The sequence below is a fragment of the Schistocerca americana genome, chromosome 2 (genome assembly GCF_021461395.2).
Source record: "Schistocerca americana isolate TAMUIC-IGC-003095 chromosome 2, iqSchAmer2.1, whole genome shotgun sequence".
Lineage (NCBI taxonomy): Eukaryota > Metazoa > Arthropoda > Insecta > Orthoptera > Acrididae > Schistocerca > Schistocerca americana.
In genome coordinates this window covers 481,337,279-481,364,175 of record NC_060120.1, presented here as the reverse complement: position 1 = coordinate 481,364,175, position 26,897 = coordinate 481,337,279, and the positions used below count along the sequence as shown (strand labels likewise).

The following is a 26,897-nucleotide window of genomic DNA, read 5'->3' as shown; positions in this document are numbered from 1 at the left end:
GTACATAAGCTAACCTCACATTTGCAGTTAAGAACTCAATCTGTCTGCAAGAATCAGAAGCAATGACTGCGCGAATGTAAATGAGAAATACTCTGTCTGAACAACACTGTCTGTCTTTCTCATTTTTTTAAATAAAAGAAAAAAAGAAACCTCTGAATTTTAATGACAATAATTAAATTCAGTACTGTTAACTGACCCTGTGAAACTGAAAACTCGTATCTCTTGTATTTGGCTTACTTGCGGCGGAATGGTAAACATCGTGCAACAGAAAATGAAGAAAAGGCGCGTCTCAGTTTCTGAGCTGCTACTAATTACAGAGAATCGTGGTAGTGCAGTGTAATCTGTTAAATACGTGCAATGCAAACTTGGTTCTCAGGAAATCTCTTGTAGAAAAGGATGTTCATCAGGTAATGGGAGGTGGATAATGACGTAGCTACTCTCAAGACAAAAATTCTTCTCAAGAAATTGCATTTAGAAATATTCATCTCAAAAAATTTCATGACACTATTCCATTCAGAGAATTTCACCATTGAAGGTTAGCAAGCAATAAGAAAGTATTTCATTGTAAATTATAATTACGTGTGATCATCACTGAAGAAATACAAAAATGTAAGTCGACAAGAAAATTTATTGTGACGCAAAAGTCCTCATACTAATGATTAAATTCTCTTTGATTTTTTAAATCCATTAACATTGACTGTGACAAAACTTTATAAAATTGCAAGAAATTTCTGATTAGGTATCTGTGTTGAACCAAGAATGCGTAACTAAATCCTGCCGCAACAAAGTAAAAATGTTCAAAAAAATGTTCAAATGTGTGCGAATTTCTAAGGGAACAAACTGCTGAGGTGATCGGTCCCTAGACTCACACACAACTTCAAACTAACTTACGCTAAGGACAACACACACACCCATGCCCGAGGGATGACTCGAACCTCCGGCGGGAAGGGCCGCGCAATCCGTCACATGGCGCCTAAAAACAATACAGTAAAATATGTTCGCTCATTACCTTAAATCCCAATCTTCTCAAGCCAGTAACTAGCTTAGTTAAACCATCTCATTCAGTGCTTCATGGTAACATTCTTTTTGTGATAATAATATCTTGTATCAGACCAATAAAATAATTCCCAAGAGCATCGTGTTCTCTGTCCTTCCTGTACCAAGTGTGACGTCGGTGGCATACGTTACGTCATATACAAAAGAAATTACATATGAATTTTATATATTTTTATTTTTAATTTAGCAGCATGATTCTTTCTCTCGGGGATATTGTCTTTTCATGTCACTCTTACTTACGTGCATTAGTAAATATAAAACGGGTTCTTGAAGGGCCGCAGTTATTCATGTACCAACTTGAGATTTTGAACGTGGTGACTAAAATATAGTTGCCGTTAACTGAATTGAATGTAATTTTGTTAATTTCTATTTATTGATTGCAAATCAAGGCTCGAGAGAATTTAAATTGTTGCTGTGGAGCGGCCAAGATAAAACTTACTGAACTCATGGAATCTGTATAATTTAAAAAAATATGAACTTTAACTTAAATTAATTATCTGTTGCAATTTAGAAAGGTTCTTACAACGAAATCTTTCGCATTTACAGTTACTGTTAACACTTAAAAAAATAAATTAATTCTTCGGCGCGTAATGGCCGACCAGAGGCTGTATCAGAGGATGAGCTTCCCGCAGCGCAAATTACTGAAAAAATGCTTATGAAAAATAACTAGCCACTGCGAGCATTTGAGGTGGCAACTATTACAAAGAAATTCATATTTTGTTAACTATAATTAGTTTTTTTAGCAGAATACAGAATAACTTACATCAAATATGTGTAGCCGCTCAATGGCTGCCTTCCGTATCGCGAAACAAAACAGTGTGTGTACCACAAAATACGTCCTTCCTCCTCGGCCGTACAATCGCGTCTCTTTTCGATCCTTTTTTATTTCCATAGACATTAAATAAAGATGCTACTCTTAATTTATCGCTGCATATCAGTTGTTTCAAGAACATTAAGTATATCTTTTACACTAATTATATTCATAAAATGTCAATATTTATGTGACGTACCGTCACACAAGCTCAATGCCACAACACTGCACGACAACCCCCTGTCTCCTCTCCTGGCTACCAGCACTTAACACCCGTGCATCTCCGCAGAGCAAAGATGATCTGACTAGTCTCTGGGCAGCGCAACATCTCTGATGACGCTGCACGCACATAATTAAACGATACAATTATTACATGCGCCTCCTAAGACACCAGAAAATAAGAAAATTACCTATAAAATTATGTATACACACCTTTCAACATTTGGAGTGGATCTAAATGGCACCGCCTCGTGGCTACTCTGTAAGAAGTTTTGTTTTCCCCCGCAAACTCCACCACATCCTCGCGACGTCACGGGGCAGAAAGCACCGCCTGTGCTGGCGTGCACTGACTCACCCCCCGATGCTAGTAGCACTGCACAGTGGCTCGGGACGCCTCTCGCCGCCTGATGAATGCATGGGCGGGGCCCCTGTGGCGGCGTCTCTAATTTAGGAGATCCCTGCGATTCCCCCCAACTTCTTTTGTCCTAAAATGGGAATTTATGGCCGAGGCAGAGTGCTCGATTCTACGTGAATTTAACTCTCTCGAACTCCACAACTGGCCATCCAAGATAGCGAAAGAACGATTCGCTATCATTTAACATTTCGGTGTGTTCGTGCTCACCTTATAAAAATCGCTTCCGTTCAAGCTTCCTACTAAAAAGTGTCGTCATCTCTTAGAAAACGTTCACCTCACCAATAAAGAAAAAATATCACTTCACCGCGTCTGGCGGTATGTTCAGTAAAGCAAGGAATACCACACCCTCTGTCTGATATTTTCCTCCTATATAGTGATCCTCGGCAACGACCTTGCCGCAGTGGATACACCGGTTCCCGTCAGATCACTGAAGTTAAGCACTGTTGGGCGTGGCCGGCACTTGGATGGGTGACCATCCGGACCGACATGCGCTGTTGCCATTTTTCGGGGTGCACTCACCCTTGTGATGCCAATTAAGGTGCTACTCGACTGAGTAGTAGCGGCTCCGGTCAAAGAAAACCATCGTAACGACCGGGAGAACGGTGTGCTGACCACACGCCCTCCTACTCGCATCCTTATCTGAGGATGACACGGCGGTCAGATGGTCCCGATGGGCCACTTGTGGCCTGAAGACGGAGTACTTTATAGCGATCCACCGCAGTTCAAACCTCCGGCCTGGTATCCCGATCCAGGTTTTCCATTAGTTTTCTTTCATCACTTCAGGCGAATTTCGTGATGACTCCTTCACTTATGGTCCCGGCTGCTCTCCTTTTCTTCTCGTGCAGGATGTACTGGGTTTTGAAAGGAGTAGGTTACGTGCCAGCACATATAAATTTCAGACTTCAAATTACATCTGAAAAGATGCCTATTAGTGGACATTAATATGGGATCTCTCCACCCGTCGTCTTTATGAAGGCTTGAATTCCACTGGGGACACTATCAATAAGGTGTCGGAATGTCTATGGAATAATGGCAGCCCATTCTTCCACAGGAACCGAAGCCACAGAAGGTAGTGACGTCGGACACTGGGCTCTGGTGTAACGTTCGGGACCTTGGATAGTCCAGTCCGTTTCACGATGTTATCGCCCACAAACCACTGCCTCAAACATGCTGCTTTATGACAGGGTGCACTGTTATGATGATAGTATTTGTCCTCGAACTGTTACTCTACTGTTCGCAGTGCCACAATCGAATTTGTTCATATCTTCCGCATTTAGCGTTTTCTTAAGCGCAATAAGGGGACCACACCCTTACCAAGAAAAACACCCCCATACCGTAACACCACCTACTCCATGTCTCACTGTTGACACTACACGTGATGGCAGATAATGTCCTTCCGACATTTTTCAAACTCAAATTCTTCCGTCGGACTGCCTGCTATCTTTCGCATCCACTCTGATGCTCGATGGTCTCTGTCCGTTACTGCATTGAGTCTGCTCTTTGTTCAGTAAACTTGGAAAGCTTTAGAGAGTTTGAAATGCCCTTGAAGGGTTTGTTACTCAGATGCCTTCCACTGATAAGTCTAGAAGAATTTGATTGGCGTACGGAAGAGAGAAGGTATCGTATAATTCCTGATCATTAAGCTGTGTGCCAACATCCCCAAGTTAAATATCAAACATCTCAGCAGTTTATCATAGTGTGGGTGTTGCAAAGCGGTTATTGGCGATCCGTCCATCGGCATATAAAATACGCTCAATCATACACCAAGTGGTGGCTTTATGGGTGTATATGTAGACGGGAAACGTATATTTTTGTGGGTCTGAAGGGAGTAAATTACGTGTCAATGTCTAATTTTTGGGTTTCCTTTCCTTTTTTCCACAGAAAATCCTTTACAAAACTAATCCCACTATGCACAAGCACTCATCACAGACTTGACTCTTATTCTTAGGATCTATAATCTACGAGATGCCAAATAATTTACCATTAGGTTTAAAAAATATGTTAATTAACGCCACCGTTGTCAAAATTTGAGAAACCTGGAATAATAAATCAAGCCAGTCATCCTTCTTGTTTACCAAACGTGTATGGATTAAAAAGACGAAATACCAAAGCTGGCAATGAACTCTCTCCCAAACATCTAATGTAGCACAAACAAGGTCTGCACTGAATACACTGTACAGATGTGAGGTATTCCTTCTTATTATCTTCCTGTGTCTTGTCACACTGACAATGCTGGCAAGGTCTAAACTCCTGCACGAACTGGTTGTAGAACTAGTGCAAATATCTCACTTTTTTTTAGCTCTCTATATTCGTTTGAAACATTGTAGGACTGATCTCTAAGATGTCTGTAAATTTCTATCTGTTTTAACAGAGAATTTGAAAATGGCCAAAGGGCAAAATTTAATAACATAAAAATAAAATAAAAATTAGCAGCTGCAGGCAGCATGAAGTCATTCAAAAACTTCGTAGCAACAGTGGACTAAATTTAAAAAAAAAAAAAAAAAAAAAAACTTTAGTGTGTTTCTTAAATGAACGAAAAGACTGTGAACGTTCATGAACTTGCCGTGAAAGCCCCATACATCACTTAATAACAACGGATGACAACGACGAAAAATTTTCACGCTTAGAACCAGAGACATTACACCGGAGTCGATTCATGGCGATAGAGGTTGCGCCATGCCGACTGAGAACTCTGCATGCTAAAGCCACGTGGTGTGACGTAGGCGGTGACTCGCTATTTGTATTCGAGTTGGCGAAAGAGCCCTGGAATTTGCAGCGGTCTTGGCGCAGCTACTTTGCTCGTCTATCACAACCAATCACGTCATGCGATTTGCCACTTGTGCTTCATGGTTGAAAGCTGGCAACGGCGTTGCTGACCGTCCCTCAACTTCTCTCGCTGTCCTTATTATAGGTGTGGTGTTGGCCGCAGTCAGACTATTCGCCTCAATCTATAGTTTCTTTGAGTTTATGGTATACTGGATTGATTTTGTTGCGGTATTTGGATTCTCTTTCGGTTATCGTGTTGAACTGTTGTTGTGAGCTCACGATATCTTGGCTATTCTTACACTTCGTCGAAGAATTAGAGTCATACTTTGATTTTTTCATGGTTCCCGAGAAAGAATGAGACTATGAACTTCGTGCATTTCTCTGTATTGTACGCTCAAACAGCGTTTGTGCGTATCTGTAGAGATACAAAAAGAGATAACTTGGTATAATGACTAGAGACTACAATTTGTTCAAAAGAACTTTACGATTAACAGCTGCGGATGAAGTAAAGCAGTAAGGTTCCCATAGGAGACGTGATACGCATCCATCTAATCCCACGAAACCTGTACGCGAAGCAACCATCTGCCATTGCCAAGCCATCACCCCCCGCTACTGCACCACTTGTCATTTGCTTCAGACGGCTTTCTGTCCTGTAGGATCGTGCAATTCACGCAGAGATTTATATTCCCTTCATTTCCAGAAGTTGAGGCCTAATTTTTTATCTGTGATTACTATTGTTTTTTGACTGTTGTGTGACACTAGACAGTATCAGAGTCAAGTTCGTCAAATGTAATTTAGTGGGGAAGTCCTTCTCTTGACCAGGGAATTGCTGTACAATGTCAGTCGAAGGAAATCGTTTATGCATTAGGTGCCTACACGATCAACAATACTGATCTTAGTAGTGCACCGAAGGATTCTGTTGTTGTAGACAAGACAACCTAAGACACAAACCGAACGGAAGAAATCACAGACTGGCTCCATCATAGCAACATCGAAGTAGGTGACAATCTCAGAAAAGTTGAAGCTATGGAACTATTATCTCTCCATGAACCTCAGTTCCCCAGACATGAAATCAACAATCTCACGAAATCGTGTGGGTATAGTCCTGCATATCCCTGACATATGACAGCGATATCGATACTCTGCAATATCTGCTATCAATAAGTCCTCTTGTAACCAGAAAGAGGCGCTAGTGCGGTGTTGCATGGACCTAGCTGCTGACGTCTAGTTAAAACCCGGCTGACGAAGCATTGCAAGGCACTTTGAATCATGCTGTGCTTAAGTCTCTACCTCGCTTACACCTACTTTTGTGAACTGGTTGTTTTCTGGATTTCAACTGGATTATATTTTGGACTGCTGTTCTACGGACGGATTATTGAGGATTTCCTCTAAAATGCACTGTCGGGATTTTTGTTCTTCGTGTGTCACACAATTTGCCATGACCAGACACGGACTAGAATTCTAAATTATACAGGTGAACTGATTACACACTGATGCGACAATAGTTGTGGGATACCTCCTAATATTGTGTCGGCATGGACTCAAAAGGCCGTTGGAACTCTCTTGCAGAAATATTGAGCCATGCTGTCTCTATAGCCGTCCATATTTGGTAAAGTGTTTCCGGTGGGTGTCCAAATCATTCGCTGGAATTATCCTGAATGTCCTTCAAACCAATAGTGAACAGTTGTGGCCCAGTGCCATGGCACATCGTTGTTTTCGAACATGAAGTCCGTCAATGGCTGCAAGTAGCCTCCAAGTAGCCGAACATAACTGTTTCCGTCAATCTTCGGTTCAGATGGGCCAGAGGACCCATTCCACTCCATGTAAACGTAGCCTACACCATTTCGTGGGACATCGTGGAATGTTCCCACTTCAGCTTCTGTAGTTTCCAGAAGTTCCAATTGATGGCGGCGCTATACATAGCTTTTAAGTGGGGTCTGTTACGGAGGTGCATTCCAAGCAGAAAACTTACATTGAGTTTCTTTAGGTGGAAACCAGAACTCTGAAAATCTTCATTGGTGCTTGCAGAATGTCTACGGACACCTAGCTCTGAACAAAATAACGTTGATTCGTTGGGCGAGGCGACTGTCATCATCGCAACAAGGTCGCCCAAACCTGTCCGATCTCCTGCGCGCCGGCCGGCCGCACACAGCTGTGACTCCTGCAATGTTGGAACGTGCGGACACACTTATTCTAGGTGATCGACGAATCATAGCCAACTGGACATCTCTGCTGGTAGTGCTGACGCACTCTTCCATTAGCCGGGGTACTCAAAGGTGTGCACCAACTGAGTTCCTTGCCACGTAACAGAAGACCGTAAGGAGCACCAGTAGACCATTTGGGCGGAATTACTTGAGCGTTGCGAAGTTGGTCGTGACAGTTCCTTGTCGAACATCAACACAGGTGATGAAATTTGGGTTCATCCCTTCAACCCGGAAACGTAACCACAATCTTTGGAGCGGCGCCACACCATCTCCGAAGAACAAGTTCAAAGCCGCACCCTCAGCTGATGAAGTCATAGAGACGGTCTTTTAGGATTCTGAAAGGGCTATTCCGTTTCATGTCCTCTCTCATGGTGCAATGATATTCTCTGAGGAGTATTGTGCTACCTTCACAAAACTGATGAAACGATTTCAGTGTGTTCGTCGTCACAAAAATGCAAACGAATTTCTCCTTTTCCATGACAACGCAAGGCCTCATATGCGTACCCGAGAGGAGTTCACAAAACTTCATTCGACAGTTCTTCCTCATCCACACCACAGCCCGAATCTCGCACTTTCCAACTTCCATCTCTTTGGCCCAATGAAGAATGCACTCCACGGGAAGCAGTACGATGTGGGTTTGTGGGGCGCTCAACGGCGTGCTTATCAGCGCCCGTACAAATTCCAAATCTTTTCAGTTTCCAGCCTCGCCATTTTCCTGAATGAGGATGAAATAATGAAGAGAATACAAACAACCATTATCCGGGTAGAGAAAATCCCCGATCCGGCCGGGAATCGAGCCCGGGGCCCCGTGATCCAGGGTCAGTAACGCTAGCTACAAGACCACGAGCTGCGGCCACGTGGATGATGGGGAGCATATTCGCGCGGCAAGACGTTGGCTCCAACGTCGACCGGTAGAGCGGTGCCATGCGGGGATACAGACCCTTCCAGCAAGGTGGCGTAAGACCGTTGCGTTAAAAGGCGTTTTTGTTGTAAAATAGGGTTTTGTAGCCGAAAGAGTGAGGAATAATATTGTGTATCGTAATCTTGAAAATTTTTTTTGCGGTTCTTATTGAACCCCAAAAGTAATAAATTCAGAAAGAATTCAAAAGCAAGATCGCTTAAATATTGTTTACTAGATGACCGGTTTCAACACACTAAAGGTGCCATCATCGGATCTGTGAAGATATAACATGACAGGTTTGAGGGAGGGCCTACATGAGTTACACTATATACATTACTATTATTACTGTACCACATACCTGAATGTAGCTTAACATGTATAAATCATTTGGATATAACGATACATGAGGCAGACCAGCTGATATAAAATCACTGTAGCAAAAATAAAAAAAAAATAAAAACAACTGCTCTCATGGTCATACTATTCCATCAGGTTGACACATGACCGCAACTCGACCAACAACGGTCTGCATCACACTGCCTTGTGAATGATCGCCCCACAATACACTATGTGTTCACTGCAAAGTAATAAATTCAATTGGAGCATCAGGTATTTTTAATATCACCATTAGTGATATTAAAAAAAAAAAAGAGAGAGAGAGAGAAATTCGACGCATCACGAAGGAATCATCCGAATGGTACAGAAATAGATATGATGTACTTATACAGACAAACAAATGAATACAATTTCAGAAAAATTGTATTATTTATTAAAGAGAAACAGCTACATTATTTGAGTGAGTCAACGCTTTCGTCCAACTTTTGTCCTGAAGCAAGCAGTTATTAGGCTTAGCACTGATTGACTGAGTTGCTGGACGTCTTCTCGAGCGATATCGTGCCAGATTCTATCCAACTGGCGCATTAGATCGTCAACGTCTTGAGCTGGTTGGAGCTCTGAACGTTCTCAATTGGGGAGAAAACCGGCGACCTTGCTGGCCAAGGCAGGTTTTGCTAAGCATGATGACAAGCAGTAGAAACTCTCGTTATGTGCGGGTGGGCATTATCGTGCTGAAATGTGAGTCCAAGATGGTTTGCTATGAAGGGTAACAAAACGGAACGTAGAATATCGTCACGTGCCGATGTAGTGTAAAGGTGCTGCGCATAACAACTAAAAGCGTCCTGCTAAGAAAGAACATGGTATTCCAGACCATCACTCCTGGTTCTCGAGCTATTTGGCAGGCGACAATTAGGTTGGTATGCTATCCCACTCAGGGTGTCTCAAGACACGTATACGCCGGTCATCGGCGCTCGGTTCAAAGTGGAACTCATCACTGAATTCCACTCCAGTCGATGATATTCCATACTGTGAACGCCTCGGACAGTGGTGGGATGCCAGCCTGACCGTTGCCTGCCATACCACGCGACAACCAGGCGTGGTCTGGCGTGCCCTTTCTTTTCACAGCAGGATCCCTTTGGCTGTTATCCGCAGCACCCTTACAGCACAACAGTACGTCCACTATATTCTACCTCCCTTTTTGCTGACCGTTCACAACAAGCCACCCTGGGATTACATTTCAGTAATGTAATGCCCGCCCGCACAAGCCGAGAGTTTGAACTGTCTTCGTGCTTACCAGACCATACCTTGGTCAGCAAGGTTACCAGTTCTATTCCCAAGTCAGAATGTTTGGAGCATTATGGGCAGGGCCCTCCAACTAGCTAGGGATTCTGACTATCTAACGCGCCAGAATCTGGCACGATCTCCCTCAGGAGGACATTCAGAAACTCTGTCGATCAATACCAAGCCGAATAACTGCTTGCACTCCGGGATGCCAGTTGAAAAGGATTCATGGAAGGGCTAGGCCCCAGGTTACGACATCATTCATTACTAGCCAAGTGCTTCACATTTACTAACCAATTTCCTTTTTCAAAAAAGGCAATAGTAGTGAAACACAATAAAATATTCTTTTAGAAAGAATACCAGCCTAACACAATGGTTTTAAACTACACACTCAGGATTTAAAGCGGTCCTCACAGATTTCATTCAAAATTTTGGAGGTCAAATGTAGCAATGACTAGCATAAATATAATAGCATATATCATCTCAAAAGTAAAATGTTTAAACAGATTTAAATGTCCCCAACTAACGTAATGGCTTTAATTACATATAAGAGTTTTTCAAGGTCAAATGTAACAACGACTAGCACAAATTTCGCGGTAGGTAGGATGCTTAAACACTTTAACAGAATGGTTTTAAATTACAGTCCAAAACTTTTGGAGGTCAAATGTAACGATGACTAGCACAAATTTAGCAACAGGTAAAAATTTTTACACAAATGTAAACCAGGTTACCTTCCATTCGGAAAGTGGATGCACTCAGCGACTGTATGTGACTTATAAATTACAGAGTGTAGCAATCAGTCGTCCTATTTAGATATTATTATGCAAATCCAGATTTCGATTAGTAGCTAGCCATTCTCAATGCTAAAAATATAAAAAGTACATAGTCAGATGCTAGAATATAAAGTTATAAGTAATGGCATAACTTATATGGTTTGACGGTTTGTATATTACATACCTCTATTTTTTATTCTCAATGCATATAAGTCCCTGTTGTTCGGGCGTCAGTCACAGTTCTTTGAATACTGCTGTACACAGAAAGTAGGCTGTCTAGAACACATCGGTTGGTTGTACGGCGCCCTCGATGTGAACTACATATGTAATAATGTCACGTAGAAGAAGGTGTAATTAGATGAATGACGAACACTAAAATCACTTAACGAAGGTTTATTGAGCACTTGCACATACAAGAGCGCGGAGCGAACTGCCTCCGGCAAGAACACATACAGTGTATATACAGCTACAGAACATTCCAGTACAGTGATTCTTAACATTTGCGGATACTTATAGAATTTACTCGAACCGAATATAGAAATTAAAACTGCACAGCCCAGGTGAGTTTTGAACTCACGACTTTCCATGCAACAGTTTATTACCGTAACCACTACATCACGGAGCTACTCAGGTTCTTCTGCGACATTGCTCCGTCCTTCAGAAAACAGCGTCTCGGTGTTACGTCGTCCTAGTCCGGGAACGAATCATCGCCTGCATACTCCGACTCCTGATGACTGATTCTCGTCCGCAGCTCGTGGTCGTGCGGTAGCGTTCTCGCTTCGCACGCGCGGGTTCCCGGGTTCGATTCCCGGCAGGGTCAGCGATTTTCTCTGCTTCGTGATGACTGGGTGTTGTGTGATGTCCTTAGGTTAGTTAGGTTTAAGTAGTTCTAAGTTCTAGGGGACTGATGACCATAGATGTTAAGTCCCTTAGTGCTCAGAGTCATTTGAACCATTTGACTGATTCCCGTCCTGGTGGTGATCTTATTGCCCTGAGACCAATAACCAAACGTTTCCCACAAGTGGAAAATTCGGTAACATCGTCAGGAAATGCATTTCCGTAAATTTTTCAAGTATCTTCTCAATAATTTTGTACCCTAACTTAATATAAAATGTAAGCACAATGCAGCTGTTATTGTTACCAGTTCTATCTTCGAACGTTTTATCATTTGCGAGTTTGAGCTAGTTTAATGAAATACAAGATTATGGCTCTGAGCACTATGGGACTTAACATCTATGGTCATCAGTCCCCTAGAACTTAGAACTACTTAAACCTAACTAACCTAAGGACAGCACACAACACCCAGTCATCGCGAGGCAGAGAAAATCCCTGACCCCGCCAGGAATCGAACCCGGGAACCCGGGCGTGGGAAGCGAGAACGCTACCGCACGACCACGAGCTGCGGACTACAAGATTATGTATGGAGTATTACTACTCTGGCCTGCGTATATTGCTGTCAGTCCGAAAGTAATTTCGGACAAAGAATAATCGATTAGTCCATTCAGTTTGGGCCGAGAGGTGCTGGGGGTCAGTTGAGAAGATTTATAGACGTGCACTCTTCTTTTCCATCGGGTTTCAAGACTTTTTCTCGAATATTAACAGATATCTAACACCACTGGCACATTCTGGGACATTTCAGTTCTCGAACCGCATCGTTTGTTATGAGTGCTTCCACCTGGCCCTCGACGAAAGAGGACAGTCGGCGTTGATGGCTATATTCAGTCGGGAACGGGAGGCTATTGGCCGTTTACGGATATCCGGTCGACGGTCGGCACGTGCACGAATTTGCTGTCCACTATCTGGCTGGAAACGGAGATATTTGCTGTTTGGCGCAGCGCTCGCTTGTTTTATAGCAGATGGAGTATGCGGCGCGGCCGAGTGGCCCCTAAATCCCGCGGGAATATCTTTATGGAATCTTTGTGCCGCGCCTGCAGCCAGCAACCCCTTTATTTACTGTTCCGCCGGAGGGCAGGGCAACAGAGTCGGCCTCACCCCCACCCCACCATGCCGCGCTGCTCTCTTGAGGCTTTTGTTGCTTTCTTTCATTTCTCAATCTTTTTCTTTCTTTGACGTACGCCAGTTTTATGTTTCGTCTTTGATGGCAGTCTGTTGAAGTGTCGTACTCCTAAAGCAAAGCACCATATATTACGACAAGAAGCACAGTTCTCACCTGGCTCGTAGGTTGCTCTGACATCCACAAAATTTTACTTTGATTGTGTTGGTACTACTTTCGCAACACTGCAAGTCAGGTGTGCACCTGGTCTAGAGAATAGTTCAGTGATTCCCAACCTTTTTCTGACCAGGTATCATTTTAATTTCTTTGTTGTAAGCAGGGACCACAAAATTAAAAAAAAAAAAAAACTATGTCAGCCTAAGAAAAAACTTTAATCAAAACTTTTAACGTATTCGTTAAACTCAAAAGCAACGTGTATTAACGGTATTATTGTAACCAAAAATACAACCTTTTTCAGTAGAAAATGAGATTCGGCTTCCTTCAGTGTGATTTTTCAGCTTCCATCATCCGCACATGTTCGGTATTCCTGGGGCTGATATTATTGCTTAAAGCTACATGCATACGATCACGTACTTTCAGTTGATTCCTGCACTTGTTTCTAATTAACAACAAAGCAGAAAACTATTTTTCGCATAAATAAGTTGTGGAAAAAGGCAGATCAGGGTGATTTCTGAAATTTTAGTTTATGGAATTGCTTTTTACACCTAAACTGCTCTAGAGAATCTGCTTCAAATGTGTCCTTACAGTTTCTATCATTTTGGAATTCAAGAGTTCTTCCTGGATTTTTTTCTGGCAACTTCTCCAGCATAATGGCTCAAAGAGTTTCGGATCAGTCTTTGTCAACTGTAGCTTTTGTTTTGTTATATTCTGTGAAGTAATGATCAGCCAACATTAGGAAGTGACTATTGATGTTTTCTTTTATCTTTGCGCTAACTGTGTCTTCCTTTTTATCATCAACAAGAATTTTTAATGTCGGAATACAGAATAATTATTTTCGCCACTTTTACCTCTCCCTAACTGAAGGTTGCAAATAAAGACAGGAAGTTTGTCATCAAAGATAAATATATTTGCAACGTCTTTTGAATGTCTGCTTCCGGATCCTTGAAGTTGCAAGTTCAACTTGTTTAAGCGTGTGTAAATATCCGCAACATAAGCCTGATTCCTCTATCAGACCGTAAACATGCTCTAGTAAAGTTCAATTTTTTTGTCACCTATAAACAACTCAACCTCTCCTCTGAGTTCGCATAACGTTCTCAGCGTGTTATCATCCGACAGCCAGCGAACTTCGGTGTGAAACAACGGGTCTTATGATACGAGAATACTTCATTGCACAGTTATTAGGCATTTAAGGTGCCGCTGTTGATAACATTTAACACATTTATGGTTAATTTTATTCAATTATTAGCGCAGTCAGGAAGTGTTTGGGCAAACGACTGGCAACATATAACACCATCTGTTGTCAATGTCGAAGGACCTTTCTTTTAACTAACGGCGCTAGACCGAAGTATGATCGTAATTTAGCTGGAGCGACGTCCGCATAGAAATCGATGAACTTTCTCCACATAATGTTATGTTTCATGACATCCATTCCTCTTGATGTCGTTTCCAGTTACTGCGAGATCTATTATTGTTCTTTAATTATGTTGTCGTCGTGTAAAAAACGGACAACAGCAAGTAACTGATAACAATTAGTAACGTCAGTCGGTTCGTTACACTGCAAAGCGAAGCATGGTGATTTTTAAACTCTTGAAAGAAGTTGCTCCCAGAAATCATTTGGTTGGTTGATTTGGGGACCCTTCTCCAAGTCAGCGAATCAAATGGTTTCTGGGAGCAAACAGCGAGGACATCAGTCCCTTCGGATTAGGTAAGGACGAGGAAGGAAATCGGCCTTGCCCTCTCAAAGGAAACATCCTGGCATTTTCCTGAAGCGATTTAGGGAAATCACGGAAAACCTAAATCAGGATGGCCGGGCTCGGGTCTGAACCGTCGTTCTCCCGAATGCGAGTCCAGTGTGCTAACAACTGCGCCACCTCTCTCGGTAGATACTTTTTGACATTAGCTTTTAATGTGTGACTTTTACTGTGTTGTTTAATTCAGGTAATTTTTTTTCTAACACTAAAACCTCATTGACAGCTTTGATGAAACAAGATTCCACGAGTGTTTCTTCCGTAGTGTGAGGCTTTTTTGACTGCGCTATTAATTTCAGTATCTCAAACGACGTTACTTAAGTTTTATTCGATGACACGAATGTTGTACCACTAGACATTAGTTTCATTTTTTCTCAGATCCTCTAACTTTCCTTCAAATAATTCTGGTGGTCGTTCAGAGAAAACAGAATGGACTGTTTCTAACAAGGGTATGGTCCAATCCGACATGATATTTTTCACATAGGAAGAATACACCAATAGAAATGCAGTGTCAAAATTTTAGCTGCTAAGGCGCACTGCAAGTTTTTAAAAAAATTTAAAGTTGCTCTGTTTTGCCACATGAATAATAACTTATAACAGCGGTTTGTACAGCCATTCCCGTCTATCCCGGGATCCGGCGAATAATCAGACACAGCTGTGATAAGAGCGGGTAGCGCAAGGACCAAAATGCAAACACGCGGATTTTAAACACTTCAACCATACTAAAGATGTCTTGTCAATTTTTTGAATAACTTGTAGTTCATATTGACAACTTAACTGTTGCAGATGTAACTGTTACACAAGTGACTGGTAGAGGAAACAAAATCAAGGGCGTGATATTATTTTACAATACAGACAACTTCCATCGATCGACACTTAAATTCATTGACACGAAATATTTTTAAAAATTCCTTTAGCGCACTTATCATGATATTTTTTGAATAATTTATATTTTAGTAACAATAAGGCAGTTCGTTGTCTGTTCTCTGTAATCGTCACAAAATTCGGAAGCGTGCACTTTATGACGAAAACAAACATTTTTCTTACACAAGACATGGCTGATGAAAGAAAATCCAATGCATTCAGGTACTTCATAGCAGTTACTAGTTTTATTTAGGCAGAACTTGGATACAGTAAGAATCGGCCTGGCCATTGTTCTGCATATGTGCTGCATACCAGACATACTTGATCAAATTTGCAAAATGTGATGATGCAAACTGACAATGCAAAATAACTGAAATTTATAAATACTGTTACGCTGGTGCACTAAGAGCTAATAGAAATTATATTAGTCAACAATTTTCTGAAAAATTCTTTGAACTGTCGAAAAATTTCCGTATTGTGAAGCTGAATCACACTAATGTTCATGGGTGGAATTCGAATTATATTAACAGTCTTTTTGTTCTCCTACTACAGACGGAGATGTTGCTATGTCCTGGTCAAGAGACCCACAAAACCAATTAATAATTTTCTGCAATTGTAAGAAGACATTTCGGATGTACTATTGAAAATTATTCTCTCCCATTTCTCCAGATTTTGCTACGTCGATTGCAAGATTTTCCTAAGTAAAGAGTCCTTTTTTGTTTTTGGTCCTAATTTGTCTTGAGGTTCCTGGAGACAGATAGAAAGCTGCGGAAGAGTACGTACGGATATTCTATGGATACTTTTCACTGGCGTTGCTATATACGAATGTGTCGTAGTATTCATCGGCTCCACAAGACATTCTGCCTTTGTTTCGCTCGAAATGATAAAGTGCGGTCTGCATACAGTGCTTGCACAAAACCTGACTTATTAGTTTTATACATACGAATAGCATTTTAGCGATAACAAAAAAGGTACGATTTTATCCACAATAATACCATTTAATATCATCTCCTTTACACGTTTACTTGAAATAAACTTCCTAATTTTGCGACTTCCTCTTTCGTATAATTTCCTGAATCCGTTTAACCAGGTCGAAGAAGCCTAGAAATGAATGATGTTCATCTCACTTGCAATTCTGCGGGCCTAGACTTGTAGATTTCCCTTGGTAACGCTGTACTGAATATCACGAGCAATTCAGCAATTCTAAATCTTTCAATTAGTTTTTCTTCCACACTTTTGTGAGTTTTACTTTGGTTCATATTTGCTACTTCATGTACACTACTGGCCATTAAAATTGCTACACCACGAAGATGACATACTACAGACGCGAAATTTAACCGACAGGAAGAAGATGCCGTCATATGCAAATGATTAGCTATCCAGAGCATTCACACAAGATTGGCGCCGGTGGCGACACGTACAACGTGCTGACATGAGGAAAAGTTTCCAACCGATTTCTCATACAGAAACAGCAGTTGACCGGCGTTGCCTGGTGAAACGTTGTTGTGATGCCTCGTGTAAGGAGGAGAAATGCGTACCATTACGTTTCCGACTCTGATTAACGTCGGATTGTAGCCTATCGCGATTGCGGTTTATCGTATCGCGACATTGCTGCTCGCATTGGTCGAGATCCAATGACTGTTAGCAGAATATGGAATCGGTGGGTTCAGAAGGGTAATACGGAACCCCGTGCTAGATCCCACCGGCCTCGTATCACTAGCAGTCGTGATGACAGGCATCTTATCCGCATGGCTGTAACGGATCGTGCAGCCACGTCTCGATCCCTGAGTCAACAGATAGGAACGTTTGCAAGACAACAACCATCTGCACGAACAGTTCGACGATGTTTGCAGCAGCATGGACTGTCAGCTCGGAGACCATGGCTGCGCTTACCCTTCACGCTGCATCACAGACAGAAGCGCCTGCGATGGTGTGCTCAACGACGAACCTGGGTACACGAATGGCAAAACGTCCTTTTTTCGGATGAATCCAGGTTCTGTTTACAGCATCATGTGGTCGCATCCGTGTTTGGCGACATCGCGGTGAACATTGGAAGCGTGTATTCGTCATCGCCATACTGGCGTATCACCCGGCGTGTTGGTATGGGGTGCCATTGGTTACACGTCTCGGTCACCTCTTGTTCACATTGACTGCACTTTGAACAGTGGACGTTACATTTCAGATGTGTTACGACCCGTGGCTCTACTCTTCATTCTATCCCTGAGAAACCCTACATTCCAGCAGGATAATGCACGACCGCATGTTGCAGGTCCTGTACGGGCCTTTCGGGATACAGAAAATGTTCGACTGCTGCCCTGGCCAGCACATTCTCCAGATCTCTCACCAACTGAAAACGTCTGGTCAATGGTGGCGGAGCAACTGGCTCGTCACAATACGCCACTCACTACTCTTGATTAACTGTGGTATCGTGTTGAAGCTGCGTGGGCAGCTGTACCTGTACACGCCACCCAAGCTCTGTTTGACTCAATACCCAGGCGTATCAAGGCCGTTATTACGGACAGAGGTGGTTGTTCTGGGTACTGATTTCTCAGGACCTATGCACCCAAATTGCGTGAAAATGTAATGATTTCAAATGGTTCAAATGGCTCTGAGCACTATGGGACTTAACAGCTGTGGTCATCAGTCCCCTAGAACTTAGAACTACTTAAACCTAACTAACCTAAGGACATCACACACATCCATGCCTGAGGCAGGATTCGAACCTGCGACCGTAGCAGTCGCTCGGTTCCGGACTGCGCGCCTAGAACCGAAAATGTAATGACATGTCAGTTCCAGTATAATATATTTGTCCAATGAATAGCCGTTTATCATCTGCATTTCTTCTTGGTGTAACAATTTTAATGACCAGTAGTGCAAATCTCTCTTTCATTTACATAATTCACGTTGAGGTATTATGAAACGAGACCGGCTTTGCAGACAGCTGAACCTTAAGCATTTTCTTCCTCCTTCGTTTGACCAAACAATTTACAGCCTTTCTTAGTAACTGAAAGCTATTATTCCTCTCCATGCTTTCTTTGGGCTTGGAAGGAATTGTATTGTTGCTCTGGACTTTAGTTAGCTCAACGATCATCGTTCAAAGTACAGTTCAAGAAATCGTCAGAGTTACTTCATCTTTATTCTAATGTTTTCACAATTTCTAATAACATGTCGACATCTTTCGAATGAATGTCGAAGAAATTGACTAATAAATAACACACTTGTAGAGTCTTCAGGTAAAGTTTGATTGCGTACCACGTTCTTCATATTTTATCTTTCCGAGGCTGAAAACGTTAGTTGAATACCACATTACTGTGAATCTCTGGAAACTCCACAAAGACAGATGCTGTTAGGAAGCATATTCGAAGTAAACACAAAGAAAAGTAATTCATTTTTACTTCCACTGTAACGATGAGCAACAGTGAAACTATCAATGGATACTAAAAGTCGCTGTACAAATTACGGTTGCATTGTGGAGTTTTTTCTATTTACCAATGTGCCGTCAAGCAACGCTAAGCGCCTGCCGTGTTGCACAAAAGCTGTCTGCTACAGCTACAGTACGGGTGTACATTTCTCCAGCCGCCTTATTAATTACGAATTTGGCAATTTTCAACATGTTTTTAAAATACTTGCAGTGTGTCTTAGCAGCTAAAATTTGGACATTGTGTTTCTTCCGTTGTATTCTTTCTGCATAAAAAATTTCAGAGCAGGTTTCAACACGTCGAATTAGACAGTTCCCTTAAAAGTGGCGTTTTAATTGGCCTCGCTTCAAGGAAACGTTCGTGCGAACGGTTGTGCATATAACACAATGTGGTTTTATTTCTCCATTACTCTCTGTCGATGTAAATCCAAATTTAGTGTAAATAAAGTCCGATTTTCTTTTAGGTACCGTTTTCTGAAAATAAAATAGAAAACCAATTGAATAATAGCATAACAAGCTAAAGCGTAGAAAAGTGTCTACAGCGTAGTCGGAAAAGCCTCGGCAACTCGTGGACCCACTCATCACTGTCTCTCCCCGTAACCACGCACACTCGCCTATACTCACCGGGTGTGAGGCGCTGCTCCTCCCGCATAACAAGGGTTAATAATCTGAAATGAACAAAAGTTTTAAATTTTTAACTCTTTCACGGACCGGATTTTAGCACCTGCGGGTCACTCGCGGTCTGCGACCCACTGGTTCGAAACTAATTGTATAGGATCGATTGACAGTAAGGATGTTCAAATTTTAGCGAAGGAAGTTGTAGGAGGGCGGATTGGAACCAGAGGAAAAGGATGCATTCCTGTAGTGAGAGCGAACCTAGGTAGGGCAGATACAGTAGACAGGAGCTACCAAACAATTAACACGCCTTTTTAGTGAAGTTAACATGGCAAGGGAAAATGAAGAAAAAGCCTTAGATGAACGATGAAATTGTGTATGTAGTAGACGAAGGAGGAATAATGGGATCCAAAGCACGTAACAAGTGCTTGCGCTGGTATGAAGAATAGAAATCCTGTCCCAAAAAGGTGCTACGCGTGGGTTGTACACGTTATGATGCTGCAGTAGACTGTGTAAACCTCGACATCCAACTCAGTGCATCTTTTTATAATCTTCAGACAAATCACTAATTAGTATTGTAAATGCGCGGATCAGTATGTGTGTCGAATGTATGAACGCAGTTGTTTTATTTCAAACGCTTGTGTAGGTTGTGATTAACCAAATCCGTACCGACTGAGTCAGGTTCCCTTCCCAAATACTGAAATTTGGATCTTAGTGTCACTGTACGGGGAAGATAATACAAGGAAGGACTTAATAATGAGTGGCAAAGATCTAAAGTAATTTTTTGTTCATTATCTGTTAGAAGTTTTCCAATGTAACATGAAAAAAAAGTAGAATATACAGTTTTTTACTACTTTAACGCTTACAAGCGAAACGGTATTTTTTTTAGACTGTGGGAGTTTGAGGAAATATTACGAACAAGTTTATCAATAATTCTAAAACTCTGCTTTCTTGCGTGTTACGTGACCTTACTGAATATGCCATTGTATATGGACTTATCAGCGTTGTCCTTGTGTGGTTAACAATATGTATCAAGAGTAAGATTAGAAATCATTTAGCAAAAGCCTAATGAGTCACAGTAATACACATTACCATGAGTACATACTTTGAATAATAAAAAAATTTAAAAAATTGTCTACACCAACTACTCACCTAATATTTGCCATGACATAAATACTTCTAGATATAAATGTTTCATCTTCACTTATACTGCTGTTTCGGCAATAGAAACTAGTTTATCTTAGCTTTTCAGGCTCTTTGGATTGATGTAAACAAATGATTCTGAAAGTGTTCCGATGTACTTGGTACTGTGATCTTTGTGACAGAAAACGTAATTACTAACAAAAATGTAGGAAAATGCACCAACAAAATAACTAATCATACTCATCACTTAATGTTTACCCAAACTTATGTAGATTCCTGAAACAGACCTAATTTTCGACACATAACCTCAGAGGCACAGGAATGGAAACTAACCCCACCTCATATTAATTACAATTTAAAAGAATCTGTATATGTACCTGGTGATCCCAGCATGCTACCAAAATGCGTCGTCCCAATAAAATATTAGTAATAAGTTACTGGTGCAGTATATATTATTTCATAAACATATTTCATAAAAATAAATTTCATTACGGTCCAAATTGGTTATCAGAGCTTCTTTTCATTCAAGTAATGTATGGCCTCTTTTGAACTGTATTCATTTAATGTTGTGAAACTAAGACTTGTTGAAAATTGTAGTGAAAATTGCACATAACAGTCGTATGATTAACCTAAGTGCATGTCGAAATTCGGCCAGTGATCGTTTGCTAAACTGCCGTAACCTACGTGATTATAGTTTTCTTTCCTGTTTCAAACACTCATCGCTTGCAGTCTTCTATATTCTTAACTGTACAGTAATATTAACCGAGCGAGGTGGTGCAGTGGTTAGCACACTGGACTCGCATTCGGGAGGACGACGGTTCAATCCCGTCTCCGGCCATCCTGATTTAGGTTTTCCGTGATTTCCCTAAATCGTTTCAGGCGAATGCCGAGATGGTTCCTTTGAAAGGGCACGGCCGATTTCCTTCCCAATCCTTCCCTAACCCGAGCTTGCGCTCCGTCTCTAATGACCTCCTTGTCGACGGGACGTTAAACACTAACCACCACCACCACCACAGTAATATTAAATCACTATTATAACATAGTGACCATAGAGAGAATCGTTCTGACAAATTAATTATGAATTCTAACAACTTATCCATATTTAAGCAACTCTTTCATGGTCGAAATTCCTTTACTAGTAGTGGGACTGGCATGTTCAAATTTCAGTAATTTCTACACAGTTAACTCTACTACTCCGTTCACTCACAACCAGACATCATGTATAGATAAATACTCCAAATCCATGGAAATTTTAGATACTGCAAAAGAACAATGCTGTAATAAGTAAGAAACGACGACAACAAGACTGACGAAATAAGGAGTAAACTGAAGGGCTGATGAATAACGTAACAAGAACAGCTAGTAACTGTCGTCGATCCACGAATTTCAGTTGTCTTCCTTACTTTCCAAGAAAATTTCTCACCCCGGACACCGGTGATTTCACATTTCTGATATTACTGAGACACTTGTTTCTATAGGCTTCCGCCATAAATGAACAGACGCTTCGCAAAGAGTTAGTAGATTCCTTGCTGCTGGCGTGTTACAATAACTGCATCTAACGACTAACTCTATGCGCCTGGCTGGTACCAAAAACTTCCAGAACTGCGAACTGCAACGACCTCGTGCGCCTTTCTTAAGAGATGTTGCTAACTATTCCAATTAACTAGCTGCAGGAAACTGATTCTAACCAACACCGTTAGCGTAACAAAGGAAAAAAGGGATGAAGTTCGTGTCTCGGATGTCTCAAATTGCAGCGTAGCTGTGGCTGCATTCACAGATGGATGTTTTAGTTGAGAACACGTGTAAAGAGACACAACCGAATGTTTTGCTGCGTTCAGCTCACCTTGGTAAATTCTGCTCATTAGCACGTGAAAGGAACTAAAAAGTGAAAAGGAAGCATAAAAAGTGTTCTGCGGGCGACGAACATCATCAGCTAAAATCCTACAGATTGGGCAGAAACAAACTGCAAAGTTTTAAAATACAGGCGTGATACATACTGAGGTGATAAATAGGACACGCCTTCAATAAGTATTGCAGCACATTTTTTTCTCGGCCAATACCGGTTGAAAAAATTCAGAATTTGTTGTGGGATACCGTAGCTTCATTAAGTTCCCACAGGTGGCGGCTCTATACGCAGCCTTAAAAATGGCGTCTGTAACGAACGTGCATTCCAAGCAGCAAGCTGTCATTGAGTTTCTTTTGGCGGAAAATCATGGCATCGTAGATATTCATAGGCGCTTCCAGAATACCTCCTGAAACGGCGAATTGTTGGGCGAGGCGTCTGTCATCGCAACAAGGTGGCACAAACCTGTCTGCCGTCTCGCGTGTCGGCCGGCGCCCACAGCTGCGACAACTGCTGTGTTAGAACGTGCGGACACACTCATTCGAGGTGATCGACGGATCACAATCCAACACCTTGCTGCACAACTGGATATCTCTGTTGGTAGTGCTGACACGCTCGCCCACCAATTAGGGTACTCAAAGGTGATTGCCCGTTAGGATTTCTCGCCACCTAACAGAGGAACAAAAGACCAACGAAGGACCATCTGTGCGGAATTTCTTGCCCGTTACAAAGCTAATCGTCACAATTTTTAGTTGAATATCATCAGAGACGATGACACATGGGTTCATCACTTGGAAACAAAACGGCAGTCCTTGGAGTGGAGCTACACCATCTCTCCTCCGAAGAAAATGTACAAAGCCGCACCTTCAGCTGGTAAAGTCATGGCGATCGTCTTCTGGGACTCTGAAGGGGTCATTCTATTTGATGTCCTCCCTCATGATGCGACGATCAACTGTAAAGTGTGTTGTGCTACCCCATTAAATTGAAGCAGCTTCAGCGTGTCCGCCGCCACAGAAATGCAAACGAACTTCTCGCTCTCCATGACAACGCAAGGCCTCATGCACAGGAGCTCACAGAAATTTATTGGACAGTTCTTCCTCGTCGATGGTGTAGCCTGGATCCCGCACACTCAGACTTCTATCTGCTTGGCCCAAGGTTTTGAGAGAAGCAATGTGTGGACGATGGGGAGGTTACTGATGCAGTAAGACGTTGCCTCCGACGTCGGCCGGTAGAGTGTTACACAGGCCCTCGCGGTAAGGTGGCGTAAGGTTGTAATATTGAACGGAGATTACGTTTAAAAACGAGGTTTTCTAGTCAAAACAGTGGTGAATAATATATTGTATTGCAATCCTGAATAAAAGCAACATGCTTACAGAATAAAAATGTTTCATTACACATTCAACACCCCTAGTATAATAACATGGCATCGAGGGATTGCGTATCATAAGGAACAAAATGGTTCAAATGACTCTGAGCACTATGGGACTCAACTGCTGAGGTCATTAGTCCCCTAGAACTTAGAACTAGTTAAACCTAACTAACCTAAGGACATCGCAAACATCCATGCCCGAGGCAGGATTCGAACCTGCGACTGTAGCGGTCTTGCGGTTCCTGACTGCAGCGCCTTTAACCGTACGGCCACTTCGGCCGGCTCGTAAGGAACAATGGTTCTAATATTACAGCATGGTAAAAAGTAAAAATATAACTGTTGAGAATCGTTCACAGTTTAAAAGAAGAATAAAAGCGAGAGTGCTACGTAGCACGTTCATGGTGAGACCGTGACAGCTCCAAGTCACATCCAGTGTACGCTCATTATGAATTAAACCAGCAGCAGTATACCTTTGGCACTGTCGACGGCGGCGATGCGTCGTCGCATAAGCTCCACGAGGCACGGTAACATGTGGGCATATTTCTGACCCACAACCGCCAAACCGCCGCACACATCGTACATGAATTTTTCGTAGCTGTGTTCAAGTCGTGCAGAACTCGCTAGATGGCAACCGGATGGGCTCAAAGAAGCTACGGTTGTGATGGGGGGAGGGAGGCGGGGGGAGGGATAGTGGAGGCACATGAGGAATTATATATACATGCAGCGGTTCTCAGCTCATTCTGACATACACTACCCGACAAAAAAAGTGAAGCATCCCGAAAGGAAGGAGGAAAGGAAATGAAACTTCACGGGTTGAAAGAGCATGTGCTGTTATTTCAGTGATTACACAATCGAATGAAATTTTCAAAGAACTTGGCAGTATGAGCCCATTTATCGCTCTGGTGTTGCATCTCCTCTGGCTGGATGTACGCAGTGATTCGGTTGGGAACTGCTTCATAAAGCTATTGTATACTCTCCTGCGCCGAGCTGGCCCACAACACTTGCAATCAATTCTTTATACATGAATAGCGGCAGTGGACCAAAGTTGTCGTCAGCTGCTCCTATACATGTTCTGTCAGTAATAGATCTGGAATATCTTTCTGGCCACAGGAGTATCTCAACAACACAGAGACAAGTCGTAGAGACATGTACCATGTGTCAGTGACCATTGTCCTGTTAAAACATTCTACCGCGATACTGTTGCACAAGAGGTAACATATGAGAGTGGAGGATGTCCATGATGTACCGTTGTGCCTTCATAATTCTTCAATCACAACCAACCGCTACCTGAAGTAGTACTCGACGGTTCCCCACACCACGACGCCAGCAATAACAGCACTGTGCCCCTCTAAAATGTTGGAAGAATGGCACCTCTTCCCCAGTCATCGCAATATTCACCGAATGCCCCACAAATATTGCTTGATTCAACAAGCCGGCCAAATGGAGACCCTACTCAGACCACTTTCAAACACTGTCTCACGAGACTACGTGACATCTCTGCATCTGACGTTGTTCATGCTGTGTTCTGTTTACATCTACAACTACGTGACTACTCGGCAATTCACAACTGAGTTCCTGGCAGAACACAGTATTTCTTTACCGTTCCACTCTCGAAAGGTGTGCGGAAGATTCGAAAACTTAAATCTTTAGAGCAAGTTCTAATTTCTCTTATTTTATTACGATGACCATTTCTTCCTATGTAGGTTGGCGTTAAAAAAATATTTGGTTATTGAAATTTCGTGTAAAGATTTCGCTGCAACAAGAAACCTCTTTGTTTTAACGATTGCCTTACCAGTTCTCTCTCTTTTTTTCCGTAATACGAAACGAGCTGTCGTTCTTTGAGCTTTTTCGATGTCCTCAGTCACTCCTGTCTAGTGACCATCCCACACAGCACAGCAGTACCCTAGCACAGGATGGACAAGCATGGTTTAGACAGTCTCCTTAATGGATTTGTTGCATCTTCGAATTGTTCTGTCAACAACAGGCAGTCTTTGGTTCGCCTTTCCCACGACATTATCTATGTGATCTTAATTTATAAACTGCCTTTTGGCTTCTGTTTCTGATTCTTGGCCGATGTTTGATAATTTTTCTTATGTTTCGCCAGCACGAGTGGCTGACATCGTCAAAGCTTCACCCTCCATTGCTGGTGGTAGACTCCACCGAACAGAAGCCAACAGGCAGTTTGTCAACAAGTGTCCAGTAAGACCTTAACAATTACATACTGTTCGTAACTGTTATTTCTATGTATTTAGTTGCATTGACAGCCCTTAGACTTGTGTGATTTACCATGTAACCGAAATTTACCGAATTCCTTTTAATACTCATGTCTATTCCCTCACACATCTAGTTATTTGGAATCAACTGACACTATTCGCACCATACAGGTATCTTATCTACATCATTTTTCAGTTAGTTTCTTCTCATAATTAAATGACAGCATCATCTGCAAACAACCTAAGAAGTCTGCTCAGACTGTATCCTAAATCGTTTATACAGATGTGGAACAGCGGAGGGACTGTAACAATTCCTTGAGGAACGTCCGATACCATTTCTGTTTTACTTGACGGCTTCCCATCATTTGCTGAGATCTCTTTGAAGGGAAATCATGAATTCAGTCGCACAACGGAGGCGATATTGCGTAGACACGCAATTTGTTTAGAAGTCGCTTACGAGGAATGGTGTCAAAAGCCTTCTAGAAATCTAGAAATTGGAATCAATTTGAGATCTCCTGTCGACAGCACTCATTATTTTGTGTGAATAAAGATCTGTTTGCTAGAAACTCTTCAATCCAGTGACAGAGGCGGTCTGATATTCCATATTATTTATTAGGTGACAGTGCGGAAGTGTATCAAATGCCTTCTGAAAGTCAAAGAACATGGCATGAATTTTCACTCCTATATCTACTGGTTTGTGGGCAAACAAAGGGAGCTGGGTTACACACCATCAACGAAAACAAGAGGAG

At 42.1% G+C, this 26,897-nt stretch overlaps 1 non-coding gene and 1 pseudogene across 1 annotated transcript; both read left to right on the top strand.

Moving 5' to 3' along the window:
* Window positions 1–2,883: 2,883 nt before the first annotated feature.
* LOC124596901 lies at window positions 2,884–3,001 on the top strand (annotated as a pseudogene).
* An 18,487-nt stretch (window positions 3,002–21,488) lies between these two features.
* Window positions 21,489–21,561, top strand: Trnaa-cgc. Its single transcript has one exon. It is a non-coding gene; the product is annotated as a tRNA-Ala (tRNA).
* The last annotated feature ends 5,336 nt before the right edge of the window (window positions 21,562–26,897 follow it).